This window comes from Dendrobates tinctorius, unplaced genomic scaffold (genome assembly GCF_039654945.1).
Source record: "Dendrobates tinctorius isolate UK_male_01 unplaced genomic scaffold, ASM3965494v1 ptg000106l, whole genome shotgun sequence".
NCBI classification, from domain to species: domain Eukaryota; kingdom Metazoa; phylum Chordata; class Amphibia; order Anura; family Dendrobatidae; genus Dendrobates; species Dendrobates tinctorius.
The window spans coordinates 292,344-306,827 of NW_027361774.1; the positions used below are offsets into that span (position 1 = coordinate 292,344).

At 52.2% G+C, this 14,484-nt stretch overlaps 1 protein-coding gene, 1 long non-coding RNA gene and 2 other non-coding genes across 4 annotated transcripts in view; 3 read left to right on the forward strand and 1 right to left on the reverse strand.

Moving 5' to 3' along the window:
• Positions 1–777, reverse strand: part of LOC141100542 (uncharacterized) — a 62,936-nt gene extending 62,159 nt beyond the window's left edge. The window contains exon 1 of the long non-coding RNA XR_012234712.1: positions 551–777. This is a non-coding gene — a long non-coding RNA (uncharacterized lncRNA). The remainder of the gene's footprint in view (positions 1–550) is intronic.
• Positions 778–822: 45 nt separating this feature from the next.
• LOC141100541 (uncharacterized) overlaps positions 823–14,484 on the forward strand; it is a 66,707-nt gene continuing 53,045 nt past the window's right edge. Inside the window, exon 1 of the mRNA XM_073589103.1 lies at positions 823–958. The gene's annotated coding sequence lies outside the window, so the exon portion shown is untranslated. The remainder of the gene's footprint in view (positions 959–14,484) is intronic.
• Positions 2,302–2,384, forward strand: TRNAL-CAG (transfer RNA leucine (anticodon CAG)). The gene has a single exon. It is a non-coding gene; the product is annotated as a tRNA-Leu (tRNA).
• Positions 9,333–9,415, forward strand: TRNAL-CAG (transfer RNA leucine (anticodon CAG)). Its single transcript has one exon. It is a non-coding gene; the product is annotated as a tRNA-Leu (tRNA).

A 14,484-nucleotide genomic window follows, 5' to 3' on the forward strand; every position in this document is an offset into this window, starting at 1 on the left:
CCCCCCATGCTCAGCCTCTGCTCCCCCCCCCCATGCTCAGCCTCTGCTCCCCCCCCCCATGCTCAGCCTCTGCTCCCCCTCCCATGCTCAGCCTCTGCTCCCCCCCCATGCTCAGCCTCTGCTCCCCCCCCCATGCTCAGCCTCTGCTCCCCCCCCCCATGCTCAGCCTCTGCTCCCCCTCCCATGCTCAGCCTCTGCTCCCCCCCCCTGCTCAGCCTCTGCTCCCCCCCCCATGCTCAGCCTCTGCTCCCCCCCCCATGCTCAGCCTCTGCTCCCCTCCCCATGCTCAGCCTCTGCTCCCCCCCCCCATGCTCAGCCTCTGCTCCCCCCCCCATGCTCAGCCTCTGCTCCCCCCCCCCATGCTCAGCCTCTGCTCCCCCCCCCTGCTCAGCCTCTGCTCCCCCCCCCTGCTCAGCCTCTGCTCCCCCCCCATGCTCAGCCTCTGCTCCCCCCCCCATGCTCAGCCTCTGCTCCCCCCCCCCATGCTCAGCCTCTGCTCCCCCCCCCCCATGCTCAGCCTCTGCTCCCCCCACTCTCTCCCCCCACACACCGTCTCCCTTCTGTCCTCTGCGGGGTGTCGCCGCTCCCTCCTCCGGGCTTTGTGTTGTGCCGCGCTCTTCCCCGCTGACAGCTCCGCTCCTCTGCTGCGCTCTCTCCACAGCAAACATTACGACACCACCGTCGCCTCCTCCATGACTCAGTCCGGCCTCCCACGTCTCCTCACCACACGTCACTTCCCCGCCCGGCCGCCATTTTAGTTCCTGTGGTGGCGGGGCACAGGCGGAAGTGCCGCCATCTGTAGCAGCGGCTGCGGTCCTCCTCACCGTGTCTCCGCCGAGTCAGGAGGTTTTCGTGAGGGGGAGATCTCGGCGGCCTGATACCATAATGCCGTCCACCCCGCTCCGTGTGGCCGTGGTGTGCTCCAGAACCGCAGCATGGAGGCGCACAATCTCCTCCGGTAATGGCGGAGCCCCTTCTTCTTCAGTCTGTGCGCGTAGTTCGGGGCGTGTGAGGCCGGTGATGTCTCTAGGCCTCTGTATGTGATGGAGGACCCTGGGAGCGGCCATACCTTCTTACACACACCTCCATGGTGGCCTTTTCCCCCTCAGATGTAGGAAAATTACACATTTGTAACTGAATGTGTTAGAAACTTTTTTTGGGGGGGGAACTTGCGCCATATAACAACTCTCCGGCCATTTTTTTTAAAATTCTTTTATATGACTGGGAAAGGATTAAAAGCATAACAGTAGTGGCCTTTTCAGTTACCGGGGCCGACTAGGCCTCACATGGGTTCTGGTCGGGTCGTCATCAGTCCAGTCTGGGCAGGTGGTGTGTATATATATATAATTTAGTTTTCACCCCCCCCAGTCTCTTCACTAGTTTTAAGCTTCAGGGGCCTGAAGCTCCTGGAAACCCTTTTATTTCGAGTGATTTCTGGCCGAAGCAAACTTAGGTTTGTTTGTGTCTGGTGGAAACTGATGGCCTTCACTCTGTTTTTTTTTCTGTTTTTGGAGTAAAAAAAAAAAATATATATATTAGGTTCTTTTCACACCAGGACGTGTACACTGAATATATTCTATAGGGTATAACAGGCACCCGTCTGCCGAGAGAACGTCCTTCTCAAATCCATCTGACCACTGTACATCCAAAAAAACTTACCAGCTGATTCATCAGTTTAAATTTTTTTTTTTTTTTTTAAGCCCAAAAATGTCTCTTGATGTTTTTACAGCCTCTCTGTTAACTTTGTGAAAAGTTGAATAAAATGCCTTTATCTACGATCATCTGATGTCTTGTTACAAAGAAATTAGACAGGGACAGAGTTTTGAATATTGGAATATTACAATTTTTTCTCATGTAGGGTGACCAGCCAATGTTACTGGGCACAGTGAGGCTACATGAAAGCTCCACATGTCCACTGTTAACTCCTGGTGGATTGTTTTATTAGTAATCTGCTCATTGTGGTATAAGTTGTATGCACAACTTTTTGTGTTTTTTGTGTTGAATTTGAATTCAAATGGAATTTGAATTCAGGGGGTCAGAGCCTGGCTGTCCATGGATAAAAGTGGTCCTTGTGGTGCAGGCTTGAGGGTGCACAAATGCCCAACAGAGCACCACACAGCCCCAAGAACTGCTCCCTCACCTCAGTCTGGTAATTAGCTTTCAAATGACATCCCAATGTCCCCTCTGGCTTTGCCAGAAGTCCCACCAGGGGCCCCAATGTCTGATTTGGACAGCAGATCTGTACTGAAGTCCCTGGTGGTGCAAACTCTTGTATCACCAGGGAGCATGTCAGTGTCAGCAGTCAGGATGGCCTAGTGGTCTAAGGCACTGTGTTCAGGTTGCAGTCTCCCGTGGAGGCGTGGGTTCGAATCCCACTCCTGACAGCAGCAGTACTGGTCCCTGGAGGTGCAAGCTGTTGTGCACCAGGGAGCGTGTTAAGCGTCTGCAGTCACCACATGTGGAGGCGTGGGTTCAAATCCCACTCCTTGACAGCAGCAGTACTGGTCCCTGGAGGTGCAAGCTGTTGTGCACCAGGGAGCGTGTTCAGCGTCTGCAGTCACCACGTGGAGGCGTGGGTTCGAATCCCACTCCTGACAGCGACAGTTTTTTTTTGTTTTTTTTTAAAGAAAAGAAAATAAACCTAGTGGCAGCATGTGTAATAACAGTCTCCAGGTCTTATAGCCTAATGTATACACCATAAATATTTATATGTGTGTCTATACAGTTGGTGTATATATGTGTGAGTATATTTTTTAGCCTTAAAGTTTTGATTCTCCATCCTCATTTCTTTCTTTTCCAAATCAAAAAAACACTCGTGTGAGAGCAATCTGCATCCAAAAAAACTTAGGGATAGGGACAATTTAGTGAGTACGTCGGGCTCCCTTAAAAGGTCAATTCACCCAACGAACAAGGGTGCTGCTCAGGGTGGATTGATTTAAATCACGCCGATTTAAATCATGATTTAAATCACGATTTAAATCAAAAGATTTTTTTCTATTTAAATCGGATCGATTTAAATCATGATTTTAATCACTGATTTAAATCAAAAGGTTTTTTTTTAATATAAATCACGATTAAAATGAGAAGTGAGAGCAGTGTGCATGTGCGCCCATAGTTACACGGACGAAACTAGGGGCAACGATCTAACGCCAGGGTGAGGGGGGGACCCCAAAGTAAGTAAAAATCTTTTTTGTTTTACTATATGGCAATAGGTAGGTGTTTAAAAGCAGCATGTCTTAATTGTATAAACTATTAATAGCCTCCACATTTTGTTCATACTGCCCCTTTAATTCCACACTTCTAGCTTGGTTTCAGTTTTGGTTTAGTTTCTTTTTCCCTGCATTCAGTTGACATGCCCAAACTTGTTGGATAGTCAGCAGTACTTGGCTCAGGCTGTAGTAACATCAGCAGTGCTTGGCTCAGGCTGTAGTAACAATCAAACTTCATAAGTGATCTGTGTGAGCCATGGCAGCAGGTCGTAAGAGAGACCCTATTTGGGTTCATTTTGTTGAGATGCCAGCAGCAGATCTTGGAAAGAAAGGTGCAAGAGCAAAGTGCAAATACTGTCAAAAGGATATCCAAGGACTTGTTTGCCGTTTGAAATCACATTATGAAAACTGCAATCAAATGATTTAAATCAAAAAAATCTGATTTAAATCAAAAAAATCTTGATTTTTTTTGATTTTTTTTTTTTAAAAATTCAAGATTTTTATCCACCCTGGTGCTGCTTGCTCGTCGGGTGAGATGGGCAGCACGATTATTATCATCTAACACGCTTTCCTAGGATAATCTGCCAACACAAATCTCTTCTTGAATGGACAATCGTTTCTTAAATGACAATTTATGCTGATAAAAAAACCCAAAAGCTCTAAATTAGGAAGGAGGCTGGAGGGGGGGGCGTCAGGGACTGGAGGGGGGAGACAGAGGCTGGAGGAGGAAGTGTGGTGGTGTAGACGGGGCTGCGGGAGGCTGTGTGGTGCTGTAGAGCGGGTTGCGGGAGGCTGTGTGGTGGTGTAGAGGCCTACAGGGCCACACAGCCCCCTGGTGTGACTTCCCGAGTGCCATGACAGCTGACTGTATATACATGTTTACACATACATGTATGTACATGTGCCATGACCGCTCCTTAGACCATACATACATGGATTGTCACTTACCCAAACCGAGGATGAAGAGGCTTAGCTGCTCCACATGATGATGGTGGCCGGAGAGCTGTGTTCCTCCATAGCGATGTCGTCCATTACGCAAACTTGGTGTCCTTGTCCCGCCAGTTCTTGAGCCAGTTTAGTGTCCACGATGCCTTGTTACCTATTGGAAAAAAAAGGGAAAAGTAAATTATTGAATTTTGACATAGAATAAAAATTAAGTCCTATGAATTGTACTGGTACATTAACCCCTTTTTCTACGAGCGTATATTGCCAGCAGACACACAGAGAGCGGGCGACTGCCCCAAGTGTTACCTACTGAGAGACAGAGAAATAAAAAAACAATAATTAATAAGGGAAATATTGCATTCATAATTAGTGTTCACAGCAGAGTGACAACACAGCCCCCCTAACCCTCCCCTACCCCACAGGGAACGCCTGTACCCCGCCATGCCCCCCACAGCTGTGCCCATACACTGTCCTCACCTCCCCCTGCAGGGACCACCTGTCTCCCACGCAGTGCCCCCCACAGCTGACCCCAAACACTCTGCAGGGACCCCCTGTCTCCCACGCAGTGCCCCCCACAGCTGACCCCATACACTCTGCAGGGACCCCCTGTCTCCCCCGTAGTGCCCCCCACAGCTGACCCCATACACTCTGCAGGGACCCCCTGTCTACCCGCAGTGCCCCCCACAGCTGACCCCATACACTCTGCAGGGACCCCCTGTCTACCCGCAGTGCCCCCCACAGCTGACCCCATACACTCTGCAGGGACCCCCTGCCTCCCCCCACAGCTGACCCCATACAGGCATACAGTTACCGGCCGGCAGCTCCAAGGTTCAAATCTGGCGCTCAGGTGACGTCATTGTTGCTGCAGTTAGACCGAGAAAGCAGGGGGTGGGCTCGGAGCCACGTGACACAGAGCCCGGCCGCCCATCCCCCAGCCTCACTGTACTGCAAGCCAGGGAGAGACTGTTTGTGTGCTGCACGGCGCTGACTCCGCCCCCCGAGCCAGGGGATGAGTCACAGGCAGCTCGGCGTGTCACACGACTCCTCCCTCTTCCACCTTCTATGCAGGCCGGATCTTGGTTCCCATAGCACAGTGACCCTGCCCACCGGCCAGTCACTGCCGCCCCTCCCCCACCACTAAGCGATCTTACACAGCAGCACAGAGCCAGGGAGGAGATGGGAGATGACCCCGCACCACACAGCGGAGCACTATGAGCCCTGGGGGTGCAGCGCTGACCCCGCCCACGCCGCACCACACAGCGCAGCGCTATAAGCCCTGGGGGCGCAGCGCTGACCCCACCCACCCCGCACCACACAGCGGAGCACTATGAGCCCTGGGGGCGCAGCGCTGACCCTGCCCACCCCGCACCACACAGCGCAGCACTATGAGCCCTCGGGGCAGTCTCCCGTAGAGGCATGGGTTCGAATCCCACTCCTGACAGCAGCAGTACTGGTCCCTGGAGGTGCAAGCTGTTGTGCACCAGGGAGCGTGTTCAGCGTCTGCAGTCACCACGTGGAGGCGTGGGTTCGAATCCCACTCCACACAGCGCAGCACTATGAGCCCTCGGGGCGCAGCCAGGGGTGGGATTCAGCGGGTTCTCCCCGGTTCGGTGGAACCGGTTGTTAAAGCTATTGCTCTCATTTTTGGCACCATTAGCCGGCTCTCACTTTTGAAAATGAGATTTCAAATTTTGAGGTCTGCGGCAGATTCTTTCCGGCGTCCATGCTCCCGGAGGCCACTGCAACATGGCGGCGGCCAGCAAGGGAAGTGCGGGGGCCTCCGGGCTGCGAAGAAATCGCGGCGGAGCCGCCGTCCCTGTACCGGAGCACAGCCCGCTGCCACCACCGCACCGCAGAGCGCCGCCCGCTGCCACCACCACAGAGCCCACCTGCCCCAGCACAGCTGCCCCTGCCCCAGCGCAGCTGCCCCTGCCTCAGCGCTGCTGCTGCCCCTGCCTCAGCGCTGCTGCTGCCCCTGCCTCAGCGCTGCTGCTGCCCCTGCCTCAGCGCTGCTGCTGCCCCTGCCCCAGCGCTGCTGCTGCCCCTGCCTCAGCGCAGCTGCCTCTCCCCCAGCGCAGCTGCCCCAGCACAACCAACCTGCCCTAGCACAGAGCCGCCACCGCACGAGCCCACCTGCCCCAGCGCAGCTGCCCCTGCCCCAGCGCTGCTGCTGCCCCTGCCCCAGCGCTGCTGCTGCCCCTGCCCCAGCGCTGCTGCTGCCCCTGCCCCAGCGCTGCTGCTGCCCCTGCCCCAGCGCTGCTGCTGCCCCTGCCTCAGCGCTGCTGCTGCCCCTGCCTCAGCGCTGCTGCTGCCCCTGCCTCAGCGCTGCTGCTGCCCCTGCCTCAGCGCTGCTGCTGCCCCTGCCTCAGCGCTGCTGCTGCCCCTGCCTCAGCGCTGCTGCTGCCCCTGCCTCAGCGCTGCTGCTGCCCCTCCCCCAGCGCAGCTGCCCCAGCACAACCAACCTGCCCTAGCACAGAGCCGCCACCGCACGAGCCTGGACCACTGAATGACCCCTGTGACTACTTCACCTGTGCCAGATCCCTTCCCAGGTAAGCTGAATTCGGACTGTAAGACGGACCCCCATTTGACACATTATTTTTTTTCCCCCTATTTTCCTACTGAAAATTGGGGTGTTCTTATGGTCCGTTGCATCTTATAGTCCGAAAAATACGGTAATTTATCCTGAGATTACAGAGTCTGCAACTTTTCTATCTAGCCAGTTAGAAGTGACTCATTGTAACACTTAGGGTACCGTTACACCTAGCGATGCACCAGCGATCCCGACTAGCGATATGACGCGGTCAGGATCGCTGGTGCATCGCTAGGTGGTCGCTAGTGAGCTGCTACACAGGCAGATCTCACCAGCGACATTGCTGGGGACGGGGATCGCTACTTACCTGTCAGACGCGGCGATCCTGCGTCCTCCCGCCCTGGGCGCCACAGGAAGCCCAGCAGGAAGTGGCCGACGAGGAATGGACCAGGAGCTTCTCGCGCGATCAGTGATAACCAGCGGGGGAGCCGGTCGGAGGTAAGTATCACATGCAGGGATATCGCTAGCAATATCGCTGCAACGTCACAAAATCGGTGACTTTACAGCAATATAGAATCATAGAATCGTAGAGTTGGAAGGGACCTCCTGGGCCATCTGGTCCAACCCCCTGCTCAAAGCAGGATTCGCTAAATCATCCCAGTCAGATGTCTGTCCAGCCTCTGTTTGAAGACTTCCATTGAAGGAGAACTCGCCACTTCTCGTGGCAGCCTGTTCCACTCATTGATCACTCTAACTGTCAAAAAGTTTTTTCTAATATCTAATCTGTGTCTCTTCCCATTCAGTTTCATCCCATTGCTTCTAGTCTTTCCTTGTGCAAATGAGAATAAAGTTGATCCTTCTACAATGTGACAGCCCTTTAGATATTTGTAGACAGCTATTAAGTCTCCTCTCAGTCTTCTCTTTTGCAAACTAAACATTCCCAAATCCTGCAACCTTTCCTCATAAGACAGGGTTTGCAGACCGGTCACCATTCTGGTCGCTCTTTTCTGAACTTGCTCCAGTTTGTTGATGTCTTTTTTAAAATGTGGTGCCCAAAACTGGACACAATATTCCAGATGAGGTCTGACCAAAGAGGAGTAGAGGGAAATAATGACTTCACGTGATCTAGACTGTATGCTTCTGTTAATACATCCTAGAATTGCATTTGCCTTTTTTGCTGCTGCATCACACTGTTGACTCATATTCAGTCTGTGATCTATTAGTATACCCAAGTCTTTTTCACATGTGCTGTCACTTAGCCCTATTCCTCCCATTCTATATATGCTTTTTTCATTTTTATTGCCCAGATGTAGTACTTTGCATTTCTCCCTGTTAAAAACCATTCTGTTAGTTTCTGCCCACTTCTCCAGTTTATTTAAATCTTTTTGAATCCTCTCTCTCTCTTCTCTAGTATTAGCTATCCCTCCTAGCTTTGTGTCATCAGCAAATTTAATCAGTTTACCCTCAATTCCTTCATCTAAATCGTTGATAAAGATGTTGAACAATACAGGGCCCAGGACAGAGCCCTGTGGTACCCCACTTGAGACATTCTTCCAACTGGATGTGCAGCCATTTACGACCACTCTTTGGGTCCGATCACTAAGCCAGTTATGAATCCACCTAACAGTTGCCTTGTCCATTCCATACTTAGTCATTTTTTCAATAAGGATTGTATGAGAGACTTTGTTAAATGCTTTGCTGAAGTCAAGATATACTATATCTACAGCATTTCCTTGATCCACCCAATCAGTGATACCGTCATAGAAGGAAATTAAGTTAGTCTGACATGACTTATTAGTTAGAAACCCATGCTGACTCTGTTTAATCACTTCATTCTTATCCAGGTATTGACATACATGTTGTTTAATAATTTGTTCAAAGATCTTTCCTGGTATAGAAGTCAGACTCACCGGCCTATAGTTGCCTGGGTCCACCTTCTTCCCCTTTTTGAAGATAGGAACAACATTTGCTCTTCTCCAGTCTTCTGGCACTTCTCCTGTTCTCCAAGAATTTTCAAAGATTATGGAGAGGGGTTCAAAAATATTGCTAGCGATATCGCAGTGTGTAACGGGGTCTTTACAGACAATGGCGTTTACCATCTGTCTGCAGAACTAAAGTAATGAAAAAGAAGCTGGTAATTAGCTTTCAAATGACATCCCAATGTCCCCTCTGGCTTTACCAGAGGCCCCAATGTCTGATTTGGACAGCAGATTTGAAAAGACATTTTCAGTCTGGGGCAGTCTTGGGGGTTCTCAATCCCCTTAACTACTCTGCCGAAGGGGTCAGGCAAATCAAGCTTGGCAGGAACATCATCCAGGAGGCCACCTACATACAGCAACATCACTTGTCCCCCTGCTCCAAATGGAATTTGAATTCAGGAGGTCAGAGCCTGGCTGTCCATGGATAAAAGTGGTCCTTGTGGTGCAGGCTTGAGGGTGCACAAATGCCCAACAGAGCACCACACAGCCCCAAGAACTGCTCCCTCACCTCAGTCTGGTAATTAGCTTTCAAATGACATCCCAATGTCCCCTCTGGCTTTGCCAGAAGTCCCACCAGGGGCCCCAATGTCTGATTTGGACAGCAGATCTGTACTGAAGTCCCTGGTGGTGCAAACTCTTGTGTCACCAGGGAGCATGTCAATGTCAGCAGTCAGGATGGCCTAGTGGTCTAAGGCACTGTGTTCAGGTTGCAGTCTCCCGTGGAGGCGTGGGTTCGAATCCCACTCCTGACAGCAGCAGTACTGGTCCCTGGAGGTGCAAGCTGTTGTGCACCAGGGAGCGTGTTAAGCGTCTGCAGTCACCACATGTGGAGGCGTGGGTTCAAATCCCACTCCTTGACAGCAGCAGTACTGGTCCCTGGAGGTGCAAGCTGTTGTGCACCAGGGAGCGTGTTCAGCGTCTGCAGTCACCACGTGGAGGCGTGGGTTCGAATCCCACTCCTGACAGCGACAGTTTTTTTTTTTTTTTTTAAAGAAAAGAAAATAAACCTAGTGGCAGCATGTGTAATAACAGTCTCCAGGTCTTATAGCCTAATGTATACACCATAAATATTTATATGTGTGTCTATACAGTTGGTGTATATATGTGTGAGTATATTTTTTAGCCTTAAAGTTTTGATTCTCCATCCTCATTTCTTTCTTTTCCAAATCAAAAAAACACTTGTGTGAGAGCAATCTGCATCCAAAAAAACTTAGGGATAGGGACAATTTAGTGAGTACGTCGGGCTCCCTTAAAAGGTCAATTCACCCAACGAACAAGGGTGCTGCTCAGGGTGGATTGATTTAAATCACGCCGATTTTAAATCATGATTTAAATCACGATTTAAATCAAAAGATTTTTTTCTATTTAAATCGGATCGATTTTAAATCATGATTTTAATCATGATTTAAATCACTGATTTAAATCAAAAGGTTTTTTTTAATATAAATCACGATTAAAATGAGAAGTGAGAGCAGTGTGCATGTGCGCCCATAGTTACACGGACGAAAGTAGGGGCAACGATCTAACGCCAGGGTGAGGGGGGGACCCCAAAGTAAGTAAAAATCTTTTTTGTTTTACTATATGGCAATAGGTAGGTGTTTAAAAGCAGCATGTCTTAATTGTATAAACTATTAATAGCCTCCACATTTTGTTCATACTGCCCCTTTAATTCCACACTTCTAGCTTGGTTTCAGTTTTGGTTTAGTTTCTTTTTCCCTGCATTCAGTTGACATGCCCAAACTTGTTGGATAGTCAGCAGTACTTGGCTCAGGCTGTAGTAACATCAGCAGTGCTTGGCTCAGGCTGTAGTAACAATCAAACTTCATAAGTGATCTGTGTGAGCCATGGCAGCAGGTCGTAAGAGAGACCCTATTTGGGTTCATTTTGTTGAGATGCCAGCAGCAGATCTTGGAAAGAAAGGTGCAAGAGCAAAGTGCAAATACTGTCAAAAGGATATCCAAGGACTTGTTTGCCGTTTGAAATCACATTATGAAAACTGCAATCAAATGATTTAAATCAAAAAAATCTGATTTAAATCAAAAAAATCAGATTTTTTTGATTTTTTTAAAAAATTCAGATTTTTATCCACCCTGGTGCTGCTTGCTCGTCGGGTGAGATGGGCAGCACGATTATTATCATCTAACACGCTTTCCTAGGATAATCTGCCAACACAAATCTCTTCTTGAATGGACAATCGTTTCTTAAATGACAATTTATGCTGATAAAAAAAACCAAAAGCTCTAAATTAGGAAGGAGGCTGGAGGGGGGGGCGTCAGGGACTGGAGGGGGGAGACAGAGGCTGGAGGAGGAAGTGTGGTGGTGTAGACGGGGCTGCGGGAGGCTGTGTGGTGCTGTAGAGCGGGTTGCGGGAGGCTGTGTGGTGGTGTAGAGGCCTACAGGGCCACACAGCCCCCTGGTGTGACTTCCCGAGTGCCATGACAGCTGACTGTATATACATGTTTACACATACATGTATGTACATGTGCCATGACCGCTCCTTAGACCATACATACATGGATTGTCACTTACCCAAACCGAGGATGAAGAGGCTTAGCTGCTCCACATGATGATGGTGGCCGGAGAGCTGTGTTCCTCCATAGCGATGTCGTCCATTAGGCAAACTTGGTGTCCTTGTCCCGCCAGTTCTTGAGCCAGTTTAGTGTCCACAATGCCTTGTTACCTATTGGAAAAAAAAGGGAAAAGGAAATTATTGAATTTTGACATAGAATAAAAATTAAGTCCTATGAATTGTACTGGTACATTAACCCCTTTTTCTACGAGCGTATATTGCCAGCAGACACAGAGAGCGGGCGACTGCCCCAAGTGTTACCTACTGAGAGACAGAGAAATAAAAAAACAATAATTAATAAGGGAAATATTGCATTCATAATTAGTGTTCACAGCAGAGTGACAACACAGCCCCCCTAACCCTCCCCTACCCCACAGGGAACGCCTGTACCCCGCCATGCCCCCCACAGCTGTGCCCATACACTGTCCTCACCTCCCCCTGCAGGGACCACCTGTCTCCCACGCAGTGCCCCCCACAGCTGACCCCAAACACTCTGCAGGGACCCCCTGTCTCCCACGCAGTGCCCCCCACAGCTGACCCCATACACTCTGCAGGGACCCCCTGTCTCCCCCGTAGTGCCCCCCACAGCTGACCCCATACACTCTGCAGGGACCCCCTGTCTACCCGCAGTGCCCCCCACAGCTGACCCCATACACTCTGCAGGGACCCCCTGTCTACCCGCAGTGCCCCCCACAGCTGACCCCATACACTCTGCAGGGACCCCCTGTCTACCCGCAGTGCCCCCCACAGCTGACCCCATACACTCTGCAGGGACCCCCTGCCTCCCCCCACAGCTGACCCCATACAGGCATACAGTTACCGGCCGGCAGCTCCAAGGTTCAAATCTGGCGCTCAGGTGACGTCATTGTTGCTGCAGTTAGACCGAGAAAGCAGGGGGTGGGCTCGGAGCCACGTGACACAGAGCCCGGCCGCCCATCCCCCAGCCTCACTGTACTGCAAGCCAGGGAGAGACTGTTTGTGTGCTGCACGGCGCTGACTCCGCCCCCCGAGCCAGGGGATGAGTCACAGGCAGCTCGGCGTGTCACACGACTCCTCCCTCTGCCACCTTCTATGCAGGCCGGATCTTGGTTCCCATAGCACAGTGACCCTGCCCACCGGCCAGTCACTGCCGCCCCTCCCCCACCACTAAGCGATCTTACACAGCAGCACAGAGCCAGGGAGGAGATGGGAGATGACCCCGCACCACACAGCGGAGCACTATGAGCCCTGGGGGTGCAGCGCTGACCCCGCCCACGCCGCACCACACAGCGCAGCGCTATAAGCCCTGGGGGCGCAGCGCTGACCCCACCCACCCCGCACCACACAGCGGAGCACTATGAGCCCTGGGGGCGCAGCGCTGACCCTGCCCACCCCGCACCACACAGCGCAGCACTATGAGCCCTCGGGGCAGTCTCCCGTAGAGGCGTGGGTTCGAATCCCACTCCTGACAGCAGCAGTACTGGTCCCTGGAGGTGCAAGCTGTTGTGCACCAGGGAGCGTGTTCAGCGTCTGCAGTCACCACGTGGAGGCGTGGGTTCGAATCCCACTCCACACAGCGCAGCACTATGAGCCCTCGGGGCGCAGCCAGGGGTGGGATTCAGCGGGTTCTCCCCGGTTCGGTGGAACCGGTTGTTAAAGCTATTGCTCTCATTTTTGGCACCATTAGCCGGCTCTCACTTTTGAAAATGAGATTTCAAATTTTGAGGTCTGCGGCAGATTCTTTCCGGCGTCCATGCTCCCGGAGGCCACTGCAACATGGCGGCGGCCAGCAAGGGAAGTGCGGGGGCCTCCGGGCTGCGAAGAAATCGCGGCGGAGCCGCCGTCCCTGTACCGGAGCACAGCCCGCTGCCACCACCGCACCGCAGAGCGCCGCCCGCTGCCACCACCACAGAGCCCACCTGCCCCAGCGCAGCTGCCCCTGCCCCAGCGCTGCTGCTGCCCCTGCCCCAGCGCTGCTGCTGCCCCTGCCTCAGCGCTGCTGCTGCCCCTGCCTCAGCGCTGCTGCTGCCCCTGCCTCAGCGCTGCTGCTGCCCCTGCCTCAGCGCTGCTGCTGCCCCTGCCTCAGCGCTGCTGCTGCCCCTGCCTCAGCGCTGCTGCTGCCCCTGCCTCAGCGCTGCTGCTGCCCCTGCCTCAGCGCTGCTGCTGCCCCTGCCTCAGCGCTGCTGCTGCCCCTGCCTCAGCGCTGCTGCTGCCCCTGCCCCAGCGCTGCTGCTGCCCCTGCCTCAGCGCTGCTGCCTCTCCCCCAGCGCAGCTGCCCCAGCACAACCAACCTGCCCTAGCACAGAGCCGCCACCGCACGAGCCTGGACCACTGAATGACCCCTGTGACTACTTCACCTGTGCCAGATCCCTTCCCAGGTAAGCTGAATTCGGACTGTAAGACGGACCACCATTTGACACATTATTTTTTTTCCCCCTATTTTCCTACTGAAAATTGGGGTGTTCTTATGGTCCGTTGCATCTTATAGTCCGAAAAATACGGTAATTTATCCTGAGATTACAGAGTCTGCAACTTTTCTATCTAGCCAGTTAGAAGTGACTCATTGTAACACTTAGGGTACCGTTACACCTAGCGATGCACCAGCGATCCCGACTAGCGATATGACGCGGTCAGGATCGCTGGTGCATCGCTAGGTGGTCGCTAGTGAGCTGCTACACAGGCAGATCTCACCAGCGACATTGCTGGGGACGGGGATCGCTACTTACCTGTCAGACGCGGCGATCCTGCGTCCTCCCGCCCTGGGCGCCACAGGAAGCCCAGCAGGAAGTGGCCGACGAGGAATGGACCAGGAGCTTCTCGCGCGATCAGTGATAACCAGCGGGGGAGCCGGTCGGAGGTAAGTATCACATGCAGGGATATCGCTAGCAATATCGCTGCAACGTCACAAAATCGGTGACTTTACAGCAATATAGAATCATAGAATCGTAGAGTTGGAAGGGACCTCCTGGGCCATCTGGTCCAACCCCCTGCTCAAAGCAGGATTCGCTAAATCATCCCAGTCAGATGTCTGTCCAGCCTCTGTTTGAAGACTTCCATTGAAGGAGAACTCACCACTTCTCGTGGCAGCCTGTTCCACTCATTGATCACTCTAAACTGTCAAAAAGTTTTTTCTAATATCTAATCTGTGTCTCTTCCCATTCAGTTTCATCCCATTGCTTCTAGTCTTTCCTTGTGCAAATGAGAATAAAGTTGATCCTTCTACAATGTGACAGCCCTTTAGATATTTGTAGACAGCTATTAAGTCTCCTCTCA